Source organism: Dendropsophus ebraccatus, chromosome 4 (assembly GCF_027789765.1).
Source record: "Dendropsophus ebraccatus isolate aDenEbr1 chromosome 4, aDenEbr1.pat, whole genome shotgun sequence".
NCBI lineage: Eukaryota > Metazoa > Chordata > Amphibia > Anura > Hylidae > Dendropsophus > Dendropsophus ebraccatus.
In genome coordinates this window covers 55,754,919-55,763,642 of record NC_091457.1, presented here as the reverse complement: position 1 = coordinate 55,763,642, position 8,724 = coordinate 55,754,919, and positions in this window count along the sequence as shown.

Below are 8,724 nucleotides of genomic sequence, written 5' to 3'. Positions count from 1 at the left end.
GGAAAATCGATCACTTTTGTAACAGATAACAGCTGGGGTGTCCCAGCAGGAGGATACTTCTCAATCGTGTTATTGTCATGGGAACCTTCTATCAAGAAGCGACTGTCCAAGATAGAGAATCCCTTTAATTAAAAATTCTGACTTCACAGGCCATGTGGCTAGTGCCATATTGCCTCACTAATAGCTTCTTAGTCAAACCCCCTACTTTTCTTGCGCTATACATTAACTAGAAAAGGTGCCACCATAGTTAGTGTATCTCACGCAATATGTTATAGGAACAAAAGGTTATTCTATGTTATATAGCAACATGTTACCATGTTACAAGAGATCAGTATGCCAAACTATATAAATTAGTAAAGTTTCTATACTAACAGATAGTATAATTGATACGGCGCTTAGTTCTATGGCTAAATGTAGCTCGCAGCTAGTGGATACGGTCTGGAGAAGGACCCGTTCGCTCCAGGTAGTAGAGTTTGTAAATAGTTAAACGTATGTACCCAGCGCCACTACTCTCACTCTGGTATCCAAATGACAAATAAGAGCAATACGGTAAATGAAACTTACTCAGTCTCGATGTAGAAGCTAGTACGGTATCCTCTGTGTGATTATCCTCAGTTCGCTTGTTTTAGTAGCAGTTGTAGCAGATGCATGTAGCGATTCAGTCTATGGATTCTATGCCGGGAGCGCGCTCCGGCCGGTAGCGCGATCTCAACCGGCTTCAGCGTTCCGTGTGCGTAGAGTGTGACGTCACAATAACTCACTACGGAGTCTCAAAGGGACCATCCAACGTTTCAGCGTGACTTACGCCTTCATCAGGGCTGTGACTTCCGGCGCATGGAGACCTCTCTGATGCGTGCGCTGCCGGGGATAGAACGGGACACCCCCGGCAGCCGCACATCAGCCGGGGACAGACCAGGTGGCGAGAGGCTCGACGGGGAAACGGATGGTAGGTGAGTTGTGTTGTGTTTTTTGTTTATTTTGAGTGTCATCTGCACAGGAGGGGGGGGGGGGGGAGAGGGGAACCATCTATAAGGGGGGCAGAGGGGGACCATCTATAAGGGGGGAAGAGGGGGACCATCTATAAGGGGGGGCAGAGGGGGACCATCTATAAGGGGGGCAGAGGGGGACCATCTATGAGGGGGGTCAGAGGGGGACCATCTATAAGAGGGGGCAGAGGGGGACCATCTATAAGGGGGGGCAGAGGGAAGTGGGGGACCATCTATAAGGGGGAATAGGGAAGAGGGGGACCATCTATAAGGGGGGAATAGGGAAGAGGGGGACCATCTATAAGGGGGAAATTGGGAAGAGGGGGACCATCTATAAGGGGCGAATAGGGAAGAGGGGGACCATCTATAAGGGGGGAAAAGGGGGACCATCTATAAGGGGGGAAGAGGGGACCAGCTGACATCCTTTGTGCTGCTGTGACCTCCCCTATAGATCAGCACCCTCCTCTCCTGACATCCTCTGTGCTGCTGTGACCTCTCCTATAGATCAGCACCCTCCTCTCCTGACATCCTCTGTGCTGCTGTGACCTCCCCTATAGATCAGCACCCTCCTCTCCTGACATCCTCTGTGCTGCTGTGACCTCCCCTATAGATCAGCACCTTCCTCTCCTGACATCCTCTGTGCTGCTGTGACCTCCCCTATAGATCAGCACCCTCCTCTCCTGACATCCTCTGTGCTGCTGGGGCCTCTCCTATAGGATTAGCACCCTTCTCTCCTGACATCCTCTGTGCTGCTATGACCCTGTGACCTCCCCTATAAGATCAGCCCCCCCCTCTCCTGACAACCTCTGTGCAGTTGTGACCTTGGGGGGGAGGGGGGGGCAACAGCGGGAAACCAGGTGGCAATATGTTTATTGGGGGCAACAGTGGGGGAACAAGTGGCAATATGTTTATTGGGGCAGTGGAGGTGGGGTGGACAATGCTTACTGGGGGTAGCAGCAAGGGACCAAACATTATGTTTATTGGGGCCAGCAGGGAGGGGAGGCAGGCAGTGTTTATTAAGGACAGCGTGGGGGGGGGGGCAGTAGCGGATTATAATGTGGGTGGTTTGGGAGGATTGACCGGGGGGGGACCCCAGGTCGGGTGGACAGCCCGGGGCCCAGGGTACATTTAATCCGCCACTGCAGTATATCATACATATGTTGTAAGTGCAGTATGTTTTACTATGTTATATGTCAGTATGTAACATTGAAATTGCAACACAAAGTCTGTGATCAATACTTCTTTACCAATAGCCATGCAATGTTGCCAAAACTTTCAGCAATATTGTGCGGCTATTGGTGAAGAAATGGGGGAGTGGAAACATTGGGAACATTGCCCAAGAAGGACAACATGTAAATGATATTTTCAAGAACCTAGCTCCAATCTGTGGCATTTGGGAGGGAGTTAAAAACAAAATTATAAGATGTCCAACTAGAGGTGTTCAATTGATCTCAAGACAACGCTCTCCTCGGCTATCATGGTGCAAAGCAATATGGCAATGAATGCTGGAATGGTGGTCTATCCTCTTCAGCTTTTGTTTTAGACACAATGATAGCCAGTGATTCGTCTGGAGACCATGAAGGCAATGACATGAAGAGGCCTTCATAAGGGAATGATCTTTCTTAGTGGCTTATGGTTTGGAGTGCCATAATGTACATTAGCTTGACCTTTATTCCAGGAACACTAACAGCCTAGTGTTACATTAAAGGGGAACTCCAGTAAAGAAAGATGTAACCCTGTTAAAGAGGACCTGTCACCCCCCGTGCCAGGGTGACAGGCTCCCGACCCCCGGTTACAGCCCCCTATACTCACCTGATGCCGTCGGCAGGGGCGGTCTTGGCATTTCTGGGGCCCCAAGCGAAGTTATGTCTGGGGCCCCCCCTCGACATGCATTCCAAAACAATAGACCGCTGTGTGTTGCCTCCAGTAGTATATACCCCTTGTCCGCTACCGCCAGTAATATATACTCCTTGTGTGCTGCCCCCAATAGTACATACCCCTTGTGTCCTGCCCCCAGTAGTATATACCCCTTGTTTGCTTCCCCCAGTAGTATATAGACTCCTGTGTGTTCCCCCAGTTATATATAGCCCCCCGTGTGCTCCCCCAGAAGTATATAGACCTCCTGTGTGCTGCCCCAGTTGTATATAGACCCCCTGTGTGCTGCCCCCATTTGTATATACCCCCTGTGTGCTCCCCCACTAGTATATAGGCACCCTGTGTGCTCCCTCAGGGGTATTTAGCCCCCCTGTGTGCTCCCCCACTTTGATATTGTCATGGCCGCGGCGGCGGCCCGTGCTCCGGGCCGCCGCCGCGACCGCCATCCTGCCCAGGCAGCTGCCGGGGTCCTGGTGCAGGGACCCGGCGCTGCGGTCTGTTCGGCCCCGGGGGGCGCCTCACCTCGTCCCGCTCCGCCTTCCGTCTGTGCCGGCCGGCGCGCGCGTCCCCGCCTCCTAGGGCGCGCGCGCGCGCCGGCTGTCTCAGATTTAAAGGGCCAGTCCGTCCCTAATTGATAGTTGCACCCAATCACTCCCTATAAATCCCAGCATGCCCTGTCCCCTGTGTTGGAGCCTCTACATGCTTCCCATAGCGTTTGGCCCAGCTCCCTGTTGTTCCTGATACCTGTCCGCTACCTGGTCCCTAGTCCTTGTTCCTGTTTCCTGCCCGCTACCCAGTCCCTACTCCTAGTCCCTGGTTCCTGCTTCCCGTCTCACTGCTGTTCCTGTGTTCAGCCTGTCACCTGCGGTACGCCTACACGCCACTGTCAGTACCTACTCCTGCCACGCCTCGCCTGCCGTCACCAGCAACCAAGCCAGGGGTAGCGACCTGGGGGTCGCCTGCCGCAGCAAGTCCATCCCGCTTTGCGGCGGGCTCTGGTGAAAACCAGCGGCCCCTTAGACTCTGCTCCCTGGTGAGGTTTGTGCCATCGCTGGTGCCGGTCCAGTGGATCCACTACTCCAGGCGTTACAGTAGGCTCCAACCATGGATCCCGGCGAGGTGCCTGATCTCCGTGACGTCGCCAGAGTGGTCGCTCAACAGGCTCAACAGATCCAGCAGCAGTCGCAGCAAATCCAGCAATTGACTGCCGCCCTACAGCAGCATACTACAGGCCAGCGCCCACCACCACCTGCAGCCACCTCGGGACTTCGATTGGCCCTCCCGAATAAATATGGAGGCGATCCCAAGCTGTGCAGGGGATTCCTGACTCAATGCACAATGCATATTGAACTGTTAAGTAGTCAGTTTCCCACCGAGCGCTCTAAAGTGGCCTTTATCATCAGCCTATTGGAGGGTAGAGCTCTGGCCTGGGCCACGCCACTGTGGGACCGTGATGATCCTGTTGCTGCCAATCTCCGGGCCTTCCTGGCCGAGTTTCGCTCCGTCTTTGAGGAACCTGCCCGTGCCACCTCTGCTGAGACTGCCCTTCTCAACCTCTCTCAAGGGAGCTCCTCTGTCGGTGACTACGCCATCCAGTTCCGCACCCTGGCAGCTGAATTGGACTGGAACGAGGCCGCCCTTGTAGCCACCTTCAAGAAGGGCCTATCCAGCCGAGTGAAAGACGTACTCTCCGCCCGCGACCTCCCTTCTTCTCTAAACGATCTTATCTTACTGGCTACCAGAGTCGACAACCGGTTTTCCGAGAGAGAGGAGGAGGTCCGGCAGGAACGACGACTGAGCCTGCCCCGTCGCCATCCTCGGCTGGCACCGGTGTTCCAGAGTCCCGTTGCTCCTATACCCCAGTCGTCTCCAGAGGTCCCAATGCAGGTGGAACGAGCTCGTCTGACGACTGATGAGAGAGCCCGTCGGATGGAGCTGAATCTCTGTCTCTATTGCGGTGGTGCAGATCACTACCGGCAGAGATGTCCCCAGCGTCCTCAGCGTCCGGGAAACGCTCGCACCTAGGTCCGGTGGGAGAGGCCTCCCTAGGTGTGAATGCCACCTCTTCAAGGTTGACTATACCCGTCTCCATCCAGACGCCTTCAGGGCAAGTTTTCCAGACTACTGCCCTCATCGACTCTGGCTCTGCTGGCAGTTTCATCTCTGCTTCTTTGGTCCAAAGATGGCGGCTACCCGTGATCCAGCTAGCCCAACCCCGGTCTGTCTCTTCGGTTACGGGGGAGATTCTTACCGAAACTGTGCACTGCCAGACGGCACCCCTAGCCCTCCAGGTGGGCGCCTTACATCAGGAGAGGATCTCCTTCTAGGTCTTGTGCCATTCCTCTTCCAACATCCTGCTGGGCCTTCCTTGGCTGCAATTTCATACCCCTAAGCTGGACTGGAGAACTGGGGAGGTTCTCAGCTGGGGCCAGGACTGTCATAACCGGTGTCTGAGATCTCCTCAACCCAAGTACTCTACGAGGTCACCTGCTGATGTCAAGCCTCTAGCCGGTCTACCGGAGGACTATCAAGATTTCGGTGATGTTTTCTCGGCCAAGGAGGCGGACTCTCTACCACCTCATCGGGCCTATGATTGCCCTATTGACCTTCTTCCCGGGGCATCTCCTCCACGTGGTCGGGTATACCCTCTCTCTGTGCCCGAGACGGAAGCCATGTCCTCCTACATCCGGGAGAACTTACAAAAGGGCTTCATCCGTAAATCCACGTCTCCCGCTGGCGCAGGATTCTTCTTTGTCCAGAAGAAGGACGGTTCCCTTCGCCCATGCATAGACTACCGGGGCTTGAATAAGGTGACTGTTAAAAATCGCTATCCTCTGCCACTTATTCCTGAACTATTCGACCGTCTTCGTGGAGCTAGGATCTTCTCCAAACTGGATCTCAGGGGAGCGTATAACTTGATCCGTATTCGTAAAGGAGATGAATGGAAGACCGCTTTCAACACCAGAGATGGGCACTACGAATACCTGGTCATGCCATTCGGCCTATGCAATGCCCCAGCGGTCTTCCAGGAATTGGTGAACGACATCTTCCGAGACCTCCTCTATGTCTGCGTCATTGTCTATTTGGATGACATTTTGGTCTTCTCCCCAGATCAGCAGACTCATGTGGCACAAGTGCGTCAGGTCCTCCGAAGACTACGGGCCAATCATTTATACGCCAAGCTTGAGAAGTGTGTTTTCCATCAGCGCAGTCTTCCATTTCTTGGCTATATTGTCTCCGACCAGGGTCTACAAATGGATCCGGCCAAGCTCTCAGCTGTCCTCCAATGGCCACGCCCTGTGGGACTTAGAGCTATCCAGCGCTTCCTTGGATTCGCCAACTATTATCGGCAATTCATCCCTCACTTCTCCACCCTGGTCGCACCCATCGTGGCTCTCACTAAAAAGAAGGCGGACCCCAGACGTTGGCCTCCAGAGGCCGAACAAGCCTTCAATAGCCTCAAGTCTGCCTTTGCCTCTGCTCCTGCCCTAGTCCGCCCGGATGTCTCCAGGCCGTTTTCTCTCGAGGTCGATGCTTCTTCTGTGGGCGCAGGAGCCGTTCTCTCGCAAAGGGACTCATCAGGCAAGACCAGAACCTGCGGGTTCTTTTCTAAGACTTTCTCCCCTGCCGAGAGGAACTATACTATTGGGGACCGTGAACTCCTGGCCATTAAGTTGGCACTGGAGGAGTGGCGTCATCTACTAGAGGGGGCTAAACACCCCGTTAACATCTATACGGACCACAAGAACCTCCTCTACCTCCAGTCGGCTCAACGCCTCAATCCCCGGCAGGCCAGGTGGTCTCTCTTCTTCTCTCGGTTCAACTTTACCATCCATTTCCGTCCAGCCGAGAGGAATCTAAAGGCCGATGCATTATCCCGAGCATCCGATGTCATGGGGCAAAAGGAATCTCCTCGTCACATTATACCTCCCGACCGCCTAGTACCAGTTGCTACTTCTGCTCTGCAGAGACTGCCCCCCGGGAAGACTTATGTGCGCCCCGCGCTCCGTAAACGCATCTTGAAGTGGGGGCATTCCTCTTTGGTGGCCGGGCATCCAGGAACTAAAAAAACTGGACAATTGATCTCCCGTCACTACTGGTGGCCCAATCTCCTCCAGGATGTCAAGGATTTTGTGGCTTCCTGTGCAGTCTGTGCCAGGAATAAGTCTCCTCGTCAAAGACCTGCCGGCCTACTTTTGCCCTTGCCAGTCCCGGACCATCCCTGGCACCACATTGGGATGGATTTCATCACAGACCTACCTCCATCTGCGGGCAATACAGTTATTTGGGTGGTGACGGACCGCTTCTCTAAAATGGCTCACTTCGTGGCTCTTCCTGGCCTACCCTCTGCTCCTCATCTGGCTCAGTTGTTCTTCCGACACATCTTACGCCTGCATGGACTTCCTCTTCACATTGTGTCCGACCGAGGCTCTCAATTTGTCTCTAAGTTTTGGCGTTCCCTCTGCTCGCAGCTCCAAGTAAAGCTGGACTTCTCATCAGCCTACCATCCCCAGTCTAACGGGCAGGTGGAGAGAGTCAATCAGATCCTGGGTAACTACCTACGGCATTTTGTGTCCAGCCGCCAAGACAACTGGTCCGATCTCCTTCCATGGGCGGAATTCTCCTATAACCATCTGGACTCGAGTTCCACAGGCAAGTCTCCTTTCTATGTGGTTTACGGGCATCATCCTCGTCCTCCTCTGCCTCTCTCTCCATCCTCTGGGGTCCCAGCCGTGGAGGAGCTGTTATCTGACCTGCAGTCGATCTGGGAACAAACTCGACAGTCCTTACTCAAAGCCTCTGAACGCATGAAGGACCAGGCGGATAAGAAGAGGAGACCTGCCACGAATTTTCGTCCAGGTGACAAAGTCTGGCTCTCGGCCAAATATGTTCGACTCAAGATTCCCAGCTACAAGTTGGGTCCTCGATTCCATGGTCCTTTTTCGGTGCTAAAACGCATCAACCCTGTCACCTACAAACTCCGCCTGCCTCCTACTATGCGGATTCCGAACGCCTTCCATGTCTCCCTCTTGAAACCTGTGGTCCTCAACCGGTTCTCCGATCAGTCTCTGTTCTCTGTACCACAAGCCGTCTCAGACGACGTCTACGTTGTTAAAGATATTCTGGCCATGAAAACTGTCAGAGGGAGACGTTTCTTCCTGGTGGACTGGAGAGGATTTGGTCCTGAGGAGAGGTCCTGGGAACCCGAGGCTAACATCCTGGATAAAGATCTCATCAAGGGATTCCTGCAGGCAAGAAAGAGGGGGAGGCCAAAGGGGGGGGGTACTGTCATGGCCGCGGCGGCGTCCCGGGCTCCGGGCCGCCGCCGCGACCGCCATCCTGCCCAGGCAGCTGCCGGGGTCCTGGTGCAGGGACACGGCGCTGCGGTCTGTTCGGCCCCGGGGGGCGCCTCACCTCGTCCCGCTCCGCCTTCCGTCTGTGCCGGCCGGCGCGCGCGTCCCCGCCTCCTAGGGCGCGCGCGCGCCGGCTGTCTCAGATTTAAAGGGCCAGTCCGTCCCTAATTGATAGTTGCACCCAATCACTCCCTATAAATCCCAGCATGCCCTGTCCCCTGTGTTGGAGCCTCTACATGCTTCCCATAGCGTTTGGCCCAGCTCCCTGTTGTTCCTGATACCTGTCCGCTACCTGGTCCCTAGTCCTTGTTCCTGTTTCCTGCCCGCTACCCAGTCCCTACTCCTAGTCCCTGGTTCCTGCTTCCCGTCTCACTGCTGTTCCTGTGTTCAGCCTGTCACCTGCGGTACGCCTACACGCCACTGTCAGTACCTACTCCTGCCACGCCTCGCCTGCCGTCACCAGCAACCAAGCCAGGGGTAGCGACCTGGGGGTCGCCTGCCGCAGCAAG